Source organism: Heptranchias perlo, chromosome 6, assembly GCF_035084215.1.
Source record: "Heptranchias perlo isolate sHepPer1 chromosome 6, sHepPer1.hap1, whole genome shotgun sequence".
In the NCBI taxonomy this organism is placed as follows: domain Eukaryota; kingdom Metazoa; phylum Chordata; class Chondrichthyes; order Hexanchiformes; family Hexanchidae; genus Heptranchias; species Heptranchias perlo.
The window spans coordinates 109,392,719-109,413,302 of NC_090330.1; the positions used below are offsets into that span (position 1 = coordinate 109,392,719).

At 44.2% G+C, this 20,584-nt stretch overlaps 1 protein-coding gene across 1 annotated transcript in view; it reads left to right on the forward strand.

The window, feature by feature from the left end:
- The window catches only part of itgbl1 (integrin, beta-like 1), a 133,254-nt gene that overhangs the window by 91,409 nt on the left and 21,261 nt on the right, over nucleotides 1-20,584 (forward strand). The window lies entirely within an intron of this gene.

Consider the following 20,584-nt stretch of genomic DNA (forward strand, 5'->3'; position numbering starts at 1 on the left):
ACTAATCACTAACACGATATCTCTAGTTGTTGTCAACATAGCTGTAAAACTGGGAGGCAGGGTGTAGTGTTTCATTATATAGTAACAGGTATCCATGAAAACGGGAGGCATTTGAAGCTTCAAATGATGATAACATCATGTTACCTTGTTCTTTATAAAACTATTAATCCCATGCTTCAATGTGCATGTTTGGTGGTACACAGTTTCTAAATTAGGGACTAAGTCAAGATTCATCAGTGTCTGTTGGCCAATTCATTGTTGACTAAAATTTTAGTCAAAAGACTCCGTGTGTGTGTGTGTGTGTGTGTGTATATCTGTGTGTGTGTGTATATCTGTGTGTGTGTGTCTGTGTGTGTGTGTGTGTGTCTGTGTGTGTGTGTGTGTATCTGTGTGTATCTGTGTGTGTGTGTGTGTATCTGTCTGTGTCTGTGTGTGTGTATCTGTGTGTGTGTGTGTCTATGTGTATCTGTGTGTGTGTGTGTGTGTGTCTGTGTGTGTGTGTCTGTGTGTGTGTGTCTGTGTGTGTGTATCTGTCTGTGTCTGTGTGTGTGTATCTGTGTGTGTGTGTCTGTGTGTATCTGTGTGTGTGTATGTGTGTGTGTGTCTGTGTGTGTGTGTGTATGTGTGTATCTGTCTGTGTCTGTGTGTGTGTATCTGTGTGTGTCTGTGTGTGTGTGTATCTGTGTGTGTGTGTCTGTGTGTATCTGTGTGTGTGTGTGTGTCTGTGTGTGTGTATCTGTGTGTGTGTATCTGTGTGTGTGTGTGTATCTGTGTGTGTGTGTGTGTCTGTATCTGTGTGTGTGTCTGTGTGTGTGTATGTGTATCTGTGTGTGTCTGTGTGTGTATCTGTCTCTGTGTGTCTGTCTGTGTGTGTGTGTGTGTCTGTTTGTGTATCTGTCTGTGTGTATCTGCGTGTGTCTGTGTGTGTGTGTGTGTGTCTGTGTGTATCTGCGTGTGTCTGTGTGTGTGTGTGTCTGTATGTCTTTGTGTGTTTTTGCGAGTTAGCGAGTTAAGTGGAAGAGTAAGGGAAGGGAAAATGGCCAAACACCCTATTGTGCAGGAACTCCAGCCTCGTCATCTCCAATGCTGTTTGTTCTCCCTTGTCCAGAGACTTGAGCGTATAATCTAGGCTGACGCTCCCAGTGCCAGTACTGAGGGAGCGCTGCAATGTCGGAGGGGCCAATTTTCGGATGAGACGTTAAGCCGAGGTCCCATCTGCCCTCTCTGGTGGATGTAAAAAATCCCACGGCCACTATTTCGAAGAAGAGCTGGGGAATTCTCCCTGGTGTCCTGGTCAATATTTATCCCTTAACCAGCATCACCTAAAAACAGATGATCTGGTCATTATCACATTGCTGTTTGTGGGATCTTGCTGTGCGCAAATTGGCTGCCGCGTTTCCTACATTACAACAGTGACTACGCTTCAAAAGTACTTCATTGGGACGTCCTGAGGTCACGAAAGGCATTATATAAATGCAAGTCTTTCTTTCTTTCCCAAAGGTTTCAATGTCGGTATTCCCCATTGGAGTGAAAATTTGCAATGTGTCTGCACCTCCCCTGTTTTTCCATGCTCCTTTCTGTTGAGTGACAGCTTGCCCTGCAAGAAGGGAAGGAGTGGGTGAGTGGGTGGCATGTGAAAGGGTTGTGAGGCAGTGTAGCCTAGGGCGTGCGAGGAGAGGAAGAAGCAGTAAGTGTGTGCAAGAGGGGGAATTTGTTGGCTGAAATAAAGTGTGTAGAGTGTGAAGTGTCATAGTGTATGTAAATGGATCCTAATTGCGTTTCTGCTGGTGACTATTACCACTTCAGCCGACAACTGAGACATCCGTAATGTCTAAACGTACGGTGTGATTGGGATTACTTGGTAAACTGGGTTGACATTCCAAACTGACCGGCAATGGTGACGCAGGTAAATTTTAACCGGTATTGCATGATTAAAACAAAATCAGGGTGAGGACTTTCCACTTTTTATGGTGATGTAGGTACAGTGACTTTAAGCATTTAATGAAAGCTGTACTGCACGCTGTGCACTTTGATGGGAACAAACCAGGCAGAAAGCTAGCAATATCTGCAGAGTGGTAATTACACAGTAGTTTGCAGAGATTGTTAAGGCTGCGCAGTTTACAGCATTGAAAATTGAAAATCCAATCACCGGTAAGTACTTGTGTTGCATGTAGTGCAGGATTTCATTAGATGGAACATTATTTTTAAAACAGAAACTGCTTCTTGGCCACACATTGTGGGAAAGTGCTGAGCTGGGTCGAGGGAAGATCAGAGAGAGAGTTACAGTCCAGCCCTTAGTTATATATTTCCTGGCAATTGATTTCAGAGTGGAGATCTAGAAGCAGGTTGTCCTACTGTACTTTCAGAAAGATTGTACATAAGAACATAAGAAATAGGAGCAGGAGTAGGCCATACGATCCCTCGAGCCTGCTCCGCCATTCAATAAGATTTTCGACCTCAACTCCACTTTCCCGCCCGATCCCCATATCCCTTGATTCCCCTAGAGTCCAAAAATCTATCCATTTCAGCCTTGAATATACTCAACAACTGAGCATCCACAGCCCTCTGGGGTAGAGAATTCCAAATATTCACGACCCTCTGAGTGAAGAAATTCCTCCTCATCTCAGTCTTAAATGTCCAACTCTTTATCCTGAGACTATAACCCCCAGTTCTAGTCTCTCAAGCCAGGGGAAACATCCTCTCAGTATCTACCCTGTCAAGCCCTCTCAGAATCTTATATGTTCCAATGAGATCCCCTCTCATTCTTCTAAACTCCAGAGAGTACAGGCCCATTCTACTCAATCTCTCCTCATACAACAACCCTCTCATCCCAGGAATCAATCTAGTGAACCTTCACTGCACCACCTGAGGCAAGTATATCCTTCCTTAGATAAGGAGACCAAAACTGTACACTATACTCCAGATGAGGTCTCACCAAAGTCCTGTACAATTGCAACAAGATTTCCTTACTCTTGAACTCCAACCCCCTTGAAATAAAGGCCAATATACCTTTGCCTTCCTAATTGCTTGCTGTATCTGCATGTTAACTTTCCGTGTTTTGTGTACTAGGACACCTAAATCCTTCTTAACACCAACATTTAATAATTTCTCACCAACAGCAACTTGCATTTATATAGCGCCTTTATGGTGATAAAACATCCCAAGGCGCTTCACGGGAGCGTTTTCAGTCAAAATTTGACACCGGGTTACATAAGGAGAGGATTATCAGGTCGTAAGCTCACCTCGGGGTCGAATAGGATGCCAAGGTTGGGAACAGCCTGGTTCAGCCTCAGACGGTGGCCAGGGAGAGGTGATGGAATTGGTGGCTGGAGAACAGTTTGTGGCGGGGACCAAAGGCGACGGCTTCGGTCTCCCCAATATTTAATTGGAGATAGTTTCTGCTCATCCAATACTGGATGTCGGACAAGCAGCGTGACAAATCAGAGGCAGTGGAGGAGAATAAAGGAGACTTATAACTTGAAAGCAATTTTACAGCCCGTAAAATAAAAACTGACAAAAGGAAATTGCTTTATGGGAACGAGCAGTGAACTGATTTTTTTTCCCTGCGATTTGCTCTCCTCTTTTCCTCGAAGTGTTGACTCATGCTGGGACGCACATGACAACCGATGGAGTCAGCCAGCATTCTGAGAGCTGCTTGCCCATGTTTACTGATCAAAATCGGTGTGAGCGAGGCTCCTCCCACAAGTGCCACTCCCCTGTAGTTATCTGCTGGTGCTCCTGCCTATGATCGATCAGAATGTCTATTGACGCCACTGTGTCAGCCAATGGGCCGCACCGTCTGCATCAGTTGGAGGCAGGACTCACAGCAAACAGTCTATTTACTCAGCAGAGTCTATTTAAACAGAATACGCACTACAGCAAACAGAGTCTATTTAAAAAGAGTCTCTACAGACAGAGCTCATGACTGAAACTACAGCAACTTCTCCCGATAAAAGCAGGATGATTTCTCCAGCAAAATGCAGCGAGTGGAGGATTCAAATTATGTGCTAAAAATCAATTCCAGTCACTCCAGGCGTGATTGACGGGGGAATTACCCAATCGTCTCCATTCTGGCCGGGAATAGTGGTGTCACTGTAAGCGGCCGTGATTTATATCACAACAACAACTTGCATTTTATTAAGCGCCTTTAACGTAGTAAAACGTCCCAAGGCGCTTCTTCACAAGAGCGATTATCAAACAAAGTTTGACACCGAACCACATAAGGAGATATTAGGACAATTAGGTAGGTTTTAAGCAGTGGCTTAAAGGAGGAGAGAGAGGTTTAAAGAGGGAATTCCAGAGCTTAAGGCCTAGACAGCTGAAGGCACGGCCGCCAATGGTGGAGCGATGAGAATCAGGGGTGCGCAAGAGGCCGGAATTAGAGGAGCGCAGAGATCTCGGAGGGCTGTAGGGCTGGAGGAGGTTACAGAGATAGGGAGGGAGGGGGCGAGGACATGGAGGGATTTGAAAACAAGGATGAGGATTTTAAATTTAAGGCATTGAGGGACTGAGAGCCAGTGTAGGTCAGCGAGCACAGGGGGTGATGGGTGAACGGGGCTTGGCATTTTTAGCTGTTCACACTATTTCTCCGGGGTTTTTTTTCGATCGCCTGCCAAAATTACAGGAGGTGATTGGGACAACCCTCGCAGACATTCAGGGCCAATATCTCCATTTGTCCACAGAACTCTGTTCTTGATGCACCCCCTTCCCACCTTAAAAGAAATATTTATTTTACACAGAATGTACAGCACAGAAACAGGCCATTCGGCACAACTGGTCTATGCTGGTGTTTATGCTCCACACGAGCCTCCTCCCTCCCCTCTTCATCTCACCCTATCAGCATACCCTTCTATTCCTTTCTCCCTCATGTGTTTATCCAGCTTCCCCTTAAATGCATCCATGCGATTCACCTCAACTACTCCTTGTGGGAGCGAGTTCCACATTCTCACCACTCTCTGGGCAAAGAAGTTTCTCCTGAATTCCCCATTGGATTTATTAGTGACTGTCTTATATTTATGGCCCCTCGTTTTGTACTCTATCCATCTTATATTTGAAGAAACCTCATTACTGAGCCATTGTCCTGTTTGCTAACTTGTCTTCCCAGTTAATTTGTAAACAATTTTACAACACCAAGTTATAGTCCAGCAATTTTATTTTAAATTCACAAGCTTTCGGAGGCTTCCCCCTTCGTCAGGTGAACGATGTGAAATGGGCCAATTTGGGCCAGATCCCATCTGAAAAGTGCCTTTTTTTCTACTCCAGCACCCTTATCTTTGTCTCTCCATTATCCTTTTCTATTTTTACATTGAACTTAATTATATGATGGTCACTATTTCCCAATTGTTCTCTTTTAATGAGTTTTAGCATATCCATGGACCTCTCTGCTTAATTGCCACATTTATGCTTTTTTGGGAACTGCTATGTACTAATCTTGTATATTAAGCATTATGTTTTAAAATGGTTCTCTTTTCCTTGGCTGAAACATCCAGAACAAGGGGGGAAAAATCCTCAAAATCAGAGCTCGGCCGTTCAGGGGTGATGTCAGGAAGCATTTCCTCACACAAAGGGGAGTGGAAATCTGGAACTCTCCCCCCCCAAAAAGCTGTTGAGGCTGGGGGTCAATTGAAAATTTCAAAACTGAGATCGATAGATTTCTGTTGGGCGAGGGTATTAAGGGTTATGGAACCAAGGTGAGTAAATGGGGTTAAGACGCAGATCAGCCGTGATCACATTGAGGGGCTGAATGGCCATCTCCTGTTCCTATGTTCTCATTAATTTCTTTATTTTTATTCCTCATTTAAGTGCACAAGATGGGCAGACGCATGTTGAATCTCTCCCCCACACTTTCTTTCCAACTTGTCCCAAGATAATGAGAAGTATCCCCAAAAGCAAAAATATCTGAGCGTTGTCTTCAGGCACTCACTTTCATTCCCTGCCACTGTTATTTATTTAACTGAATGAGCGCTTAGAAAATACGGATTATTGTACATTTGGAATATTTTGCTTTGCTTCAATTCAAACATTCTATCCCATTGCTGATTTGAAGCATCTAACGTTTGACAGAAAAACTAAACCAAATGAAAGCAAGTGATTCTGAACTCAGTGATGAAGATTTTGTGACCTAAACTGATATCTTGACCATTGAGATGTCCTTGCCTGATTTCATAAGAACATAAGAAATAGGAGCAGGAGTAGGCCAATCGGCCCCTCGAGCCTGCTCCGCCATTCAATAAGATCATGGCTGATCTGATCCTAACCTCAAATCTAAAGAACACAAGAAGTAGGAGCAGGACCCGGCCACTCAGCCCCTGATTCAAGAAGAAAGAACTTGCATTTCTATAGCACCTTTCACGACCTCAGGACGTCCCAAAGTGCTTTACAGCCAATTAAGTACTTTTGAAATCTAGTCAATGTTGCAATCTAGGAAACAAGGCGCACAGCAAGATCCCACAAACAGCAATGAGATAAATGACCAGATAATCTGTTTTATTGATGTTGGTTGAGTGATAATTATTGGCCAGGACACGGGGGAGAACTCCCCTGCTCTTCTTCGAAATAGTGCCATGGGATCTTTTACGTCCACCTGAGAGGGCAGATGGGGCCTCGGTTTAACATCTCATCCGAAAGATGGCACCTTTGACGGTGCAGCACTCCCTCAGTACTGGCACTGGGACTGCCAGACCAGATTATATGCTCAAGTCTCTGGACAAGGGAGGCCAAGCAACGTTGGAGATGACGAGGCTGGAGTCCCTGCAGACCAGGGTGTTTGGCCATTTCCCCTTCCTCTACTCTTCCACTTAACTCATTAACTCTCAAACACACACACACACACACACACACAAAGACACACAAACAGGCTAAGGCATAATTTACGTCCACCTGAGAGGGCAGAAGGGGCATCGATTTAATGTCTCATCCAAAAGACGGCTCCTCCGACAGTGCAGCACTCCCTCAGCACTGTACTGAGAGTATCAGCCTAGATTTTGTGCTCAAATCTCTGGAGTGGGAAGCGAAGAAATATTATCAGTAATTTATGGGTTTTAAATAATTATATGACGGTAACATTTGGTGCCAAGTGACTGACCTGTTTGATTTATGGACATGAGTTTTGAGATAATTGTAATAAATTAAGGAAAATATAACGCCGTAGCTAAAATTCATGACTGTATCTTGTGGTATTCTCAGACCGTCGAATCCTAGAATCTTATAGCACAGAAGGAGGCCATTCGGCCCATCGTGCTTGTGCCAGCTCTTTGAAAGAGCTGTCCAATTGGTCCCACTCCCCCTGCTCTTTCCCCCATGGATATTCAGTGATATCTAATATTCAGAGCCCATACTTTCAGAACAAGGAATAACGGAAGTATTGGTGCAGTGAGCTGGGAGACCGGTGGATTTGGAGAGGCCTGATGAGAATTAGTGCAGCACCAATGAGGCAGTAAATTCACACCTGCTGTGAGTTACTGACTGGAATAAATAACAACTGCAAACTGGTTATATTTCAAAAAATAGGGTTTTATGTTACCATATTTAACACAAGAGCCTGAAGGAAAAAGTTTCAACATTAAATTTAAATCGCTTCAAATTTAAGATCGGGGTTTATATTCATTTTAAATATTGTACAGATGATTTTTATTTTCCAGTTTTTGGAAGTTTCTGGCTTTCCTTTCTGTGGTCTTTCCCCCAACGTTCCTGGCACAGGCAGGTGACCTGTTCTGCCAATTCTGCTCGATAGCCATTTGTTGGAAGGTGTGAGGGAACAGAATAGGGTGGACCTTTTTTGATCTACCTCTGTCCTTATAGAACTTTAATTAAAAAGAAAGACTCACATTGATACAGCATTTTCTGTGACCTCAGGACGTCCCAAAGCACTTTACAGCCAACAAAGTACTTTTTGAAGTGTCGTCACTGTTGTAATGTAGGAAACGCGGCAGCCAATTTGCGCACAGCAAGATCCCACAAACAGCAGTGTGATAATGACCAGATAATCTGCTTTAGTGATCTTGGTTGATGGATAAATATTGACCAGGACATCGGGGAGAACTCCCCTGCTCTTCTTCGATACAGTGCCAGGGGATCTTTTACGTCCACCTGAGAGGGCAGACAGGGCCTCAGTTTAATGTCTTGTCTGAAAGACAGGCACCTCTGGCAACACAGCACTCCCTCAGTACTGCACTGGGAGTGTCAATCTAGATTTTGCACTTAGGTCCCTGAACCCACGACGGTCTGAATCAGAGGTGAGAGTGCTACCCGGCTGACACCTTCAGTGGTGTCTTTTTTGTCGAGACCAACCAATACCGACTGTGCACTTTAATTATTGTGGATATTCTGCACCTGCACATCTGAGCTTTAATCCAGTACATTGAACTGAAAGTGTAAAGATTGTAATTTTGATTCCATCGTCCTCAACTGGCAGTGCTGCTGTTTCGAAGAGACAAGTCACAAATCAGTAAAAATAAACTAAAAACATACACTTCTGTGGATAAATAATATGCTGCCTGGCTGCTCAGAGTCTTGTGGGTGAGAACTGCAATCAACCTTTAATCTCAGAGGGAGCAAGGGTCAGGAAACAATGGATAGACTCATCTCAACACACACTCCACTTTCTCACTTCAATAAAAACCCTCTCACTTCAAATCTCAGGGAGTGAACAAAGCATTAATTCCAAAAGGAAATACATGAAAATAACGACTGCACTAAGAATGCAGCTCAGTAAATAATCTCCAATCAGCTTCTCCCTGCTGTATAATGTTAACCAAGGGACAATTTAAAGCAAGAACTTGCATTTATATAGTGTCTTCCACGACCTCAGGACATCCCAATGAAGTACTTCTGAGCTGTAGTCGCTGTTGTAATGTAGGAAACGCAGCAGCCAATTTGCGCACAGCAAGATCCCACAAACAGCAATGTGATAAATGACCAGATAATCTGTTTCAGGTGTTGGTTGAGGGATGAATATTGGCCAGGGCACCGGGAGAACTCCCCTGCTCTTCTTTGAAATAGCGCCAGGGGATCTATTACGTGCACCTGAGAGGGCAGACGGGGCCTAGGTTTAATATCTTATTTGAAAGAGGGCTCCTCCGACAGTGCAGCACTCCCTCAGAACTGACCCTCCGACAGTGCAGCGCTCCCTCAGTACTGAGCCTCCGACAGTGCAGCGCTCCCTCAGTACTGACCCTCCGACAGTGCAGCACTCCCTCAGTACTGACCCTCCGACAGCGCAGCACTCCCTCAGTACTGACCCACCGACAGCGCAGCACTCCCTCAGTACTGACCCTCCGACAGCGCGGCGCTCCCTCAGTACTGACCCTCTGACAGCGCAGCACTCCCTCAGTACTGACCCTCTGACAGCACAGCGCTCCCTCAGTACTGAGCATCCGACAGTGCAGGACTCCCTCAGTACTGACCCTCCGACAGTGCAGGACTCCCTCAGTACTGACCCTCCGACAGCGCAGGACTCCCTCAGTACTGACCCTCCGACAGCGCAGCACTCCCTCAGTACTGACCCTCCGACAGCGCGGCGCTCCCTCAGTACTGACCCTCCGACAGTGCAGCGCTCCCTCAGTACTGAGCCTCCGACAGCGCGGCACTCCCTCAGTACTGACCCTCCGACAGTGCAGCACTCCCTCAGTACTGACCCTCCGACAGCGCAGCACTCCCTCAGTACTGACCCACCGACAGCGCAGCACTCCCTCAGTACTGACCCTCCGACAGTGCAGCGCTCCCTCAGTACTGACCCTCCGACAGAGCAGGACTCCCTCAGTTCTTCACTGAGAGTGTCAGCCTAGATTTTGTGCTCATATCTCTGGAGTAGGAAGCAAAGAAATATTATCAGTAACTTATGGGTTTTAAATAATTATATGACGGTAACATTTGGTGCCAAGTGACTGACCTGTTTGATTTATGGACATGAGTTTTGAGATAATTGTAACAAATTAAGGAAAATATAACGCCGTAGCTAAAATCTGTGGCTGTATCTTGTGGTATTCTCAGACCGTCGAATCCTAGAATCTTACAGCACAGAAGGAGGCCATTCGGCCCATCGTGCCTGTGCTGGCCCTTTGAAAGAGCTGTCCAATTGGTCCCACTCCCCCTGCTCTTTTCCCCATGGATATTCAGTGATATCTAATATTCAGAGCCCATACTTTCAGAACAAGGAATAACGGAAGTATTGGTGCAGTGAGCTGGGAGACCGGTGGATTTGGAGAGGCCTGATGAGAATTAGTGCAGCACCAATGAGGCAGTAAATTCACACCTGCTGTGAGTTACTGACTGGAATAAATAACAACTGCAAACTGGTTATATTTCAAAAATAGGGTTTTGTGTTACATCCATCATTTTATTATTTTCAAAAGACACTTTTACAAAGTGCAACGTCCCTTTAAGATTCAGTTTAAAGAGCAATTAATGTATCAAGATAATATATTATTTAAAACAGAGCAAGCGGAAATAATGTTATGTTAAAGCCTGCCCACACAACCCTCTGAAAACAGTGGCAAAATGATTCATATATCACAGAAGTGATTCCCAGTTTTGTTCCTGTAAAAAAATGCTCAGGGACATTTATCATGTTGGATATATCAGCTGGAAAATACCTTCCCAAGTGACTTATCAGACTGCACCATCTCTTGCTAGCTGGCATTAAACTTTCTCCTCTTGAATGCCAATTCTGGCGATGGAACAAGAAGCCATAAGCTGTGCTTTTGGAACATAGGAACAGGAGGAGGCCATTCAGCCCCTCAAGCCCGTTCCCCATTCAATGAGATCATGGCTGATCTGTATCTTAACTCCTTCTACCCACCTTGGTTACGTAACCCTTAACTCCCTCACCCAACAAAAATCTATCAATCTCAGTTTTGAAATTTTCAATTGACCCCCAGCCTCGACAGCTTTTTGGGGGAAGAGAGTTCCAGATTTCCACTCCCCTTTGTGTGAAGAAGTGCTTCCTGACATCACCCCTGAACGGCCTGGCTCTAATTTTAAGGTTCTGCCCCCTTGTTCTGGACTCCCCCCACCAGAGGAAATAGTTTCTCTCTATCGACCCTATCAAATCCTTTAATCACCTTCAACACCTCAATTATATCACCCCTTAATCTTCTATACTCGAGGGAATACAAGCCTAGTCTATGCAACCTGTCCTCATAATTTAACCCTTTTAGCCCCGGTATCATTCTGGTGAATCTGCGCTGCACCCCCTCCAAGGCCAATTGATGACAGCTCAATAATGAGCACCAGTTAACGAAATCTCATTTTTATAAATATTTGAAAAAATTAATTATTGCTTGATTCTGTATAAGGAAATGCTATCAATATGTTCAGAACTATCAAGCTTTTGTCGGTAACAATTTCATTATGGAAAAGTGGTATCAAAGTTTTTACTAGGTTTTTTTTCCCTTGTACAATGAAAATATGTGTGGGAGTTCTAACTTGGACTATCTCTAATCATGAACGAATAGAGCTATGTAGATCAGCCCTCTCAAGTGTCTACTTCTATTTAGATGAAAGAAATGTGTACAAAGATAGCTTCTAGCATTTACTGCACAATAGTAATCCTGATTAAAAATTAAAGAATAATCTAGAGGATATGATGAAAAAGATGCCAGTATGGGTATGTTTCAGGAGTACTAAACTCCCGCTCCAGCAACGCCTCGATTTAAAATACTCACCCTTGTGTTCAAATCCCTCTATGGCCTCACCCCCTCCCTAGCTCTGTGACCTCCTCCAGCCCGACAGCCCTCCGAGATCTCTGCGCTCCTCCAATTCTGGCCTCTTGTCCATCCCCCGATTTCCATCGCTCCACCATTGGTGGCCGTGCCTTCAGCTGCCTGGGCCCTAAGCTCTGGAATTCCCTCCCTAAACCTCTCCGCCTCTCTCTCCTCCTTTAAGACGCTCCTTAAAACCTACCTCTTTGACCAAGCTATTTGTCACCTGTCCTAATATCTCCTTATGTGGCTGGGTATTAAATTTTGTTTGCTATCATGCGTGTGAAGCGCCTTGGGACGTTTTACTATGTTAAAGGCGCTATATAAATGCAAGTTGTTGTTGTCTTCAAGCTTATTGGAAAATCTATACATATTGCTGTTATGGTTTAAAAGGATTAATGTTCAATAATACAATGGAGCCAGCTAATAAAATAAAGTGAGTTTTGGTTTTTTTTGCAGCTTGAAAGAGCATTATCCTTTGTAGCTAGTGAACAGGCACAAAAAATAATTTAAAAGGCTTATTTAATGTTATCCCTTATCTCCAGGGGCCAGAATACAAAGGGGAGGAAGTGATGCTCCAGTTTATATAAAGCTCTGGTTAGACCCCGTCTGGAGATACTGCGTTCAGTTCTGGGCACCGCACCTCAGGAAGGATAGATTGGCCTTGGAGGGGGTGCAGCACAGATTCACCAGAATGATACGGGGATAAAAGGGTTAAATTATGAGTACAAGTTGCATAGACTGGGCTTGTATTCCCTCGAGTGTAGAAGATTAAGGGGTGATCTAATTGAGGTGTTTAAGATGATTAAAGGATTTGATAGGGTGGATAGAGAGAAACTATTTCCTCTGGTGGGGGGAGTCCAGAACAAGGGGGCAGAACCTTAAAATTAGAGCCCGGCCGTTCAGGGGTGATGTCAGGAAGCACTTCTTCACACAAAGGGAAGTGGGAATCTGGAACTCTCTCCCCCCAAAAAGCCGTTGAGGCTGGGGGTCAATTGAAAAATATCAGAACTGAGATTGATATTCTATGATTATTTTATTGTCCTCATTTTGCTGTGAATCTAAATTTCCCAAATGATGCCTTGGTCAGAGTCACTCTTAAGCTGCCAACAAGTTTGTCCTGAGGAATTCCCTGGGTTGATTTATCTGCCAATTTTCCCCCTGCCCACGCAAGCACGAACCAACGTTTGGAAATTCCGCTGATGGTTGAGTTTGGGAAGCTGTCATGTGAAGAATCATTGGTGTGATCCGAAACCATCATTCCCTTGTACAGAATATTGGAGCTCCTGTTTGATTAAAAACAACACGGCTTTTCTTTTGTTTAGGAAAGCCAGGTCTTAACTATCTTCATCTTTGATCAGTAGTTGTAAATTTCACACTTGTGTCTCACGTCCTTAACGATTGTGAACAAACAGGTAGGTCATTAGAGGGTCATCTAAAAAAAGGTGATTGTAATAACAATTTATAAAAGATAATAGTTCACAGTGGCCTTGTGGCAGAGGGATGGTTTAGAGCAGTGTCATTAATTTTACTGACATGAATGAGAATTACATTTCATAGAAAGGCATTTAATCAGGGGCAATATACCCAGCTCCAAGCTTGACATCTTTCATTATTTTCAGGACAAGGGTATCTTACCGCAAATCGCAGATCTTTATGTCGTCCTGTTTTGCTTTGATCAAGCACTTAATACACACATCAGCTTCAAACCAGCCAGATGGGGCCTCAACATCCAATTTGTTTTTTTATTGCAAAAATGGTGTCGTTCTGGCCCAGGGAGTGCAGCACTAACAGAGGGTCAGTACTGAGGGAGCGTCAGTACTGAGGGAGCGCCGCACTGTCGGAGGGTCAGTACTGAGGGAGCGCCGCACTGTCAGAGGGTCAGTACTGAGGGAGCGCTGCACTGTCGGAGGGCCAGTACTGAGGGAGCACTGCACTGTTGGAGGGCCAGTACTGAGGGAGCGCTGCACTGTCGGAGGGTCAGTGCTGAGGGAGCGCTGCACTGTCGGAGGGTCAGTGCTGAGGGAGCACTGCACTGTCGGAGGGTCAATACTGAGGGAGTGTTGCACTGTCGGAGGGTCAGTTCTGAGGGAACGCTGCACTGTCGGAGGGTCAGTACTGAGGGAGCGCTGCACCGTCGGAGGGTCAGTACTGAGGGAGCGCTGCACCGTCGGAGGGTCAGTACTGCTGGAGTGCTGCACTGGTCAGTTCTGAGGGAGCGCTGCACTGTTGGAGGGTCAGTACTGAGGGAGTGCTGCACTGTCGGAGGGTCAGTACTGAGGGAGCGCTGCACCGTCAGAAGGGCAGTACTCAGGGAGTGCTGCAATGTCGGAAAATCAGTACTGAGGGAGCGCTGCACTGTCGGAAAATCAGTACTAAGGGAGTGCTGCACTGTCGGAGAGGCAGTACTGAGGGAGCGCTGCACTGTCGGAAAATCAGTACTAAGGGAGTGCTGCACTGTCGGAGAGGCAGTACTGAGGGAGTGCTGCACTGTTGGAGGGTCAGCACTGAACAATCGCTGCACTGTTGGAGCGGCAGTGCTGAGGGAGTGCTCTACTGTCAGATGGATAGTACTGAGGGAGTGCTGTACTGTCGGAGAGGCAGTATTGAGGGAGTGCTGTACTGTCGGAGGTGCCGTCTCTTGGATGATACGTAGAAGCCCTAACTATAATCTTCCAAAGTTCTCTCGGTTCAGGAACCGTTCCTTTAGATTGGAATATTTCACATGTCACTCCACTATTTAAGAAAGGTGAGAGTGGGAAACCAGGGAATTGTAGACCAGTTAGCCTAACATCTGTTGTCGGGAAATTACTAGCGTCTATAATTAAGGATAGAGTGACTGGACTCCTTGAAAAAGATGAGAGAGAGCCAGCATGGATTTGTAAAGTGTAGGTCATGCATGACGAACCTGATTAAATTTTTTGAAGAAGTGACTAAAGTAGTGGACAGGGGAATGTCAATGGACGTTGTTTATATGGACCTCCAGAAGGCAGTCGATAAAGTCCCTCATCAGAGATTGTTAACTAAAGTTGAAGCTCATGGAATTAAGGGCAAGTTATTGGCCTGGTTAGGAAATTGGCTGAGCGGCAGGAGACAGAGAGTAGGGATAATGAGCAGGTACTCAAATTGGCAGGAAGTTACTAGTGGTGTCCCACAGGGATCTGTGTTGGGGCCTCAACTATTCACTGTATTTTTTAAAGACTTAGATGACGGGATAGAGAGCCACATATCCAAATTTGCCAATGACACAAAGATAGGCAGCATTGTAAGCAGTGTAGATGGAAGCATAAAATTACAGAGATATTAATAGATTAAGTGAATTCGTAAAACTGTTGCAAATGGATTTCAATGTAGGCAAGTGTGAGGTCATCCACTTTGGACCTAAAAAGGATCAATCAGAGTACTTTCTAAATGGTGAAAAACTTGAAACAGTGGAGGTCCAAAGAGACCATGGGGTCCATGTACATAGATCATCAAAATGTCATGGACAAGTACAGAAAATAATCAGAAAGGCTAATGGAATGCTGGCCTTTATATCTGGAGGACTAGAATACAAGGGGGTAGAAGTTAAGCTACAGATATACAGAGCCCTGGTTAGACCACACCTGCAGTACTGTGTTCAGTTCTGGGCACCGCACCTTAGGAAGGATATATTGGCCTTGGAGGGAGTGCAGTGCAGATTTACTAGAATGATACCTGGACTCCACGGGTTAAATTACGAGGCGAGATTACACAAACTAGGGTTGTATTCCCTGGAATTTAGACGATTAAGGGGTGACTTTACCAAAATTTTCAAGATATTAAGGGGAACTGATAGGGTGGATAGAGAGAAACTATTTCTGCTGGTTGGGGAGTCTAGGACTAGGGGACATAGCCTAAAAATTAGAGCCAGGATTTTCAGGCGTGAAGTTAAGATACATTTCTACACGCAAAGGGTGGTAGAAGTTTGGAACTCTCTTCCGCAAACGGCAGTTGATGCTAGCTCAATTGTTAATTTTAAATCTGAGATTGACAGATTTTTGTTAACCAAAAGGTATTAAGGGATATGGGGCTAAGGCGGGTATATGGAGTTAGGTCACAGATCAGCCATGATCTCACTGAATGGCGGAACAGGCTCGAGGGGCTAAATGGCCTCCTCCTGTTCCTATGCTCCTAGACGTGAAATCGAGGCCCGGTCTGCCCTCTCGGGGAAAAGATCCCATGGCACAATTCAAAGAACAGCAGGGAAGTTCTCCCCGGTGTCCTGGGGCCAATATTTATCCCTCAAACAACATCACTAAAAACAGATTATCTGGTTATTATCACATTGCTGTTTGTGGGATCTTGCTGTGCGCAAATTGGCTGCCACTTTTCCTACATTACAACAGTGACTACACTTCAAAAGTCCTTCATTGGCTGTAAAGCGCTTGAGGTTGTGAAAGGTGCTGTATAACTGCAAGCCTTTCTTTAATTCTGCGACTGTTCCTTGTAACTGCTTGAAATTATATTTAGCAATAATAGTAACATCATTTGGTTTTAAGCAACAGTCAGTTTTCCAGAGGATTTGATAATCCCAATAAAATAATCTGAAACGCACTGTAGTTATCACTAAAGGGGAAATATTCCAGTTAATACTGAAGTTAATCAATATTGGTTTCTATTTCCAAATATATATTTTATTCTCTGCCGATTGGATTTTGTTCAGCCGACATTATTGAATTGAAGTAACACAGAATCATAGAAAGATACAGCACAGAAGGAGGCCAATCGGCCCTTCGTGCCTGTGCTGGCTCTAACCTCCAGGAGAAATGGCGTACTGCTTTAATGTAAACGACTGGTTCACAACAGCAATGTTTTTGACAACTCTGTAAGAAGCAAATTTGCATTCCCAAGTGACATATGTCAAATGGTAGTAATTTGATTAATAGTCTTATATCTTTCTGCAAACATTTCAACGAGGTGAAATGTGGTATTAATGGAATAACACATCTGGATCCCCCAATATTTAAGTCAAGCTAAGGCACCTTATCCATCAGAGAGGCTAACAGTTGCCATACAGTAAAATTCTATGGTATTATTATTTTCTTATTCAACAAATGATAATTAGGTGCCTGGGTAAAGTCAATTTCAGACTGTCAAAATGCATCTGTTGTGATAAAGATATGAACCATTGCCTCAGATCAAAGTAAACCTGTGCATGGTTTTATAGAGTGACAGTCTGCTTCAGGTAATGAATATAGTTAACATTCTAGTGATTAAAGCTTCCCAAAGCTGTTGACATTTTGCAATAAATTAATCTCCAAATTAAATTTCCCTGTGGATTTCAGTCCTGTCACATGTCAGTAAAATTGGTTCACAATCAACTTGCTGAAGATGATGCAACTGACAAAATGCAGGAAACAGTTGAGATGTTAGTTTGACGGCCGTTAGCCTCTCTGATGGATAAGGTGCCTTAGCTTGACTTAGATATTGGGGGATCCAGACGTGTCATTCCATTAATACCACATTTCACCTCGACCACCATCCGTACTTTTCAGCACGTCTTTAATCCTTTGGGAACTGCAGTCGAGCTGTGTGCACCAGGTGAGAATGGAAAATAATTAGTAGGTGAGAGTGATTACAAAGGAAATAATCCCACCAAGATGTTCAGGCAACATCTTCAATTATTGGGAGATGCTGAAATGGTCGACTGTCATCTGGTCCCTCAGATGAGATTAATTTTAATGGTTTCCATCCATTCTTTAGTAATATTAACGGTTATTTCATGACAAAAAGTTAAATCAGATCATTTAATGCTTTGTGCTGGTGTCCCAAGAAGCCTCATTTTGGGCGTTATGCTCAATATCAGTTCTCACGTTACTCCATTCGGTCAATGTGTGTTCACCCCCTTAATAAAGGATTTTATTTCTTATATATAGAACCACCGTAATGACATTTCCAAACTTTGCCCCATGCAAACACGTGGCATCCTACAGAGTTTGTTCACTCTAAATAGGTGGTCTTTTAGATCAGTTTCACCCAGACATTTTTGCTTATATAGAATTACAGCACAGAAACAGGCCGTTCGGCCCAACAGGTCCATGCCGGTGTTTATGCTCCATACGAGCCTCCTCCCTCCCTACTTCATCTCACCCTATCACCATATCCTTCTATTCCTTTCTCCCTCATGTTTATCTAGCTTCCCCTTAAATGTACCTACACTGTTCGCCTCAACTACTCCATGTGGTAGTGAGTTCCACATTCTCACCACTCTCTGGGTAAAGAAGTTTCTCCTGAATTCCTTATTGGATTTATTAGTGACTATCTTATATTTATAACCTCTAGTTCTGATCTCCCCTGCAAATGGAAACATCTTCTCTATGTCTACCCTATCAAACCCCTTCATAATCTTAAAGACCTCTATCAGGTCACCCCTAAGTCTTCTCTCTTCTAGAGAAAAGATACCCAGCCTGCTCAGTCTTTCCTGATAGGTATTACCTCTCAGTTCTGGTATCATCCTTATAAATCTTTTATGTATCTTCTCCAGTGCCTCTATATCCTTTTTATAATATGGAGATCAGAACTGTTCACAGTGCTCCAAGTGCGGTCTAACCGAGGTTCTACACAAGTTTAACATAACCTCTCTGCTTTTCAATTCTATCCCTCTAGAAATGAACCCCAGTACTTGGTTTGCTTTTTTTTTTAAAACGGCCTTATCAACCTGCGTCACCACTTTAAGTGATTTGTGTATCTGTACCCCCCAGGACCCTCTGCTCCTCTATCCCATTTAGACTCTTATTATCCAAGCAGTTTGTGGCCCTCTTATCCTTCCTACCAAAATGTAATACCTCATGCTTATCTATACTGAAATTCATTTGCCAATTACACGCCCATTCTGCAAGTTTATTAATGTCTTCCTGTATTTTGTCCCATTCCTCCTTGGTATTAACTATACTTATTTCAGATGGCTAACGATGCTGTTAGTGCATGTTTGGACGTACTCTGTAAGATATATGATATCTTTCCCTTGGGACTGACTGCTGTTTAATTCATTAGACATAATGTTGAATGAGGCCCCTTCCATGATGCATTGGTAACAGCAACTTGCATTTATATAGCGCCTTTAACATGGCAAAATGTCCCAAGGTGCTTCACAGGAGTGATTATCAAACAAAATTTAACACCAAGACACATACGGAAATATTAGGATGGGTGACCAAAGGCTTGGTTAAAGAGGTGGGTTTTAAGGAGCAACTTAAAGGAGGAGAGAGAGGTAGAGAGGCGGAGAGGTTTAGAGAGGGAATTCCAGAGCTTAGGCCCTAGGCAGCTGAAGGCACGGCCGCCAATGGTGGAGTGAAGGAAATCGGGGATGCACAAGAGGCCAGAATTGGAGGAGCGCAGAGATCTCGGAGGGTTGTAGGGCTGGAAGATGTTACAGAGAGAGGGAGGGGGCGAGGCCATGGAGGGATTTGAACACAAGGATGAGAATTTTAAAATCGAGGCGTTCCCGGACCGGGAGCCAATGGAGGTCAGCGAGCGCAGGGGGGGTGACGGGTGAACGGGATTTAAAGCGAGTTAGGATACGGGAAACAGAGCTTTGGATGAGCTCAAGTTTATGGAGGGTGGAAGATGTGATATCAGAACTCTTTCCATCCTTACAAAGGGAGCTATATCTGATTCATGGCAGTATACTCGAGATAAACAAGTTAAATCGGCCTGTGAGTGCTTCATCTTGTAGCTTTCTAGTTGTGTGTGTGATCCTCTGACTTCACAACATCAGTTCTTTTGCAAAATAATGTTAAACTTACAGGCTGCACAAACCTGCATTTCTGTAGTGAGGTTTTCATAGAATCATACAGAACAGAAGGAGGCCGTTCGACCCGTCGTGCTCTTTGAATTAGTCCCCCTCCCCCTGCTCTTTCCCCATAGCCCTGAAATTTTTTCCTGTTCAAGTTTTTATCCAATTCCTTTTTGAAAGTTATTATTGAATCTGCTTCCACCGCCCTTTCAGGCAGCGCGTTCCAGATCATCACAACTCGCTGCGTAAAATTATTTCTCCTCATCTCCCCCTCTGGTTCTTTTGCCAATTACCTTAAATCTGTGTCCTCTGGTTACCGACCCTCCTGCCACTGGAATCAGTTTCTCCTTATTTACTCTGATCAAAAACCCCTTCATAATTTTGAACACCTCTATTAAATTATGCACAGTAAGTGAGGTGACCAGAATCAGTAAACCCGAGAAAGCACAGGATCCACAGGTGCACCTCATAGCTTCTTGTTGGTAATAGGGACCGAAAGAGATGTTCCCATTGGAGAAGTATGTATGTGAAATCTAGACTTCACTTTCAACATCAAAGGCAGCACATCAAGCATTTTATCTTTAAGTCTTTTATTGATGTCATGATCCAAGGACGGTTACAAGGTCACTGCATAGCCTGGTTCTCCATCACTGATTCCCTGACTGATTGTAACAATTCAACCAGTTTCTAGTTCAAGTAAACAACTTGCTCTGTCATTTTATGTGCTACAGTTCTTTCTAGCTTCGAACCAAACACAAACTTTTCCTCTTTAAAGGAAACCACCCGATCTAGTCAGTTTTCCAACTTGTATTACATGGAATTACTTAGGATTCACAGCACAGAAACAGGCCATTCGGCCCAACTCTTCTATGCTGGTGTTTATGCTCCACACGAGCCTCCTCCCACCCCTCTTCATCTCACCCTATCAGCATATCCTTCTATTCCTTTCTCCCTCATCCCCTTAAATCCATCTATTCTATTCTCCTCAACCACTCCTTGTGGGAGCGAGTTCCACATTCTCACCGCTCTCTGGGTAAAGAAGTTTCTCCTGAATTCCTTATTGGATTTCCTGGAAGCACGAGCTGATAACGGGGTGGTGAGGGGAGACGGGGCATCCGGGAGCTCAGTG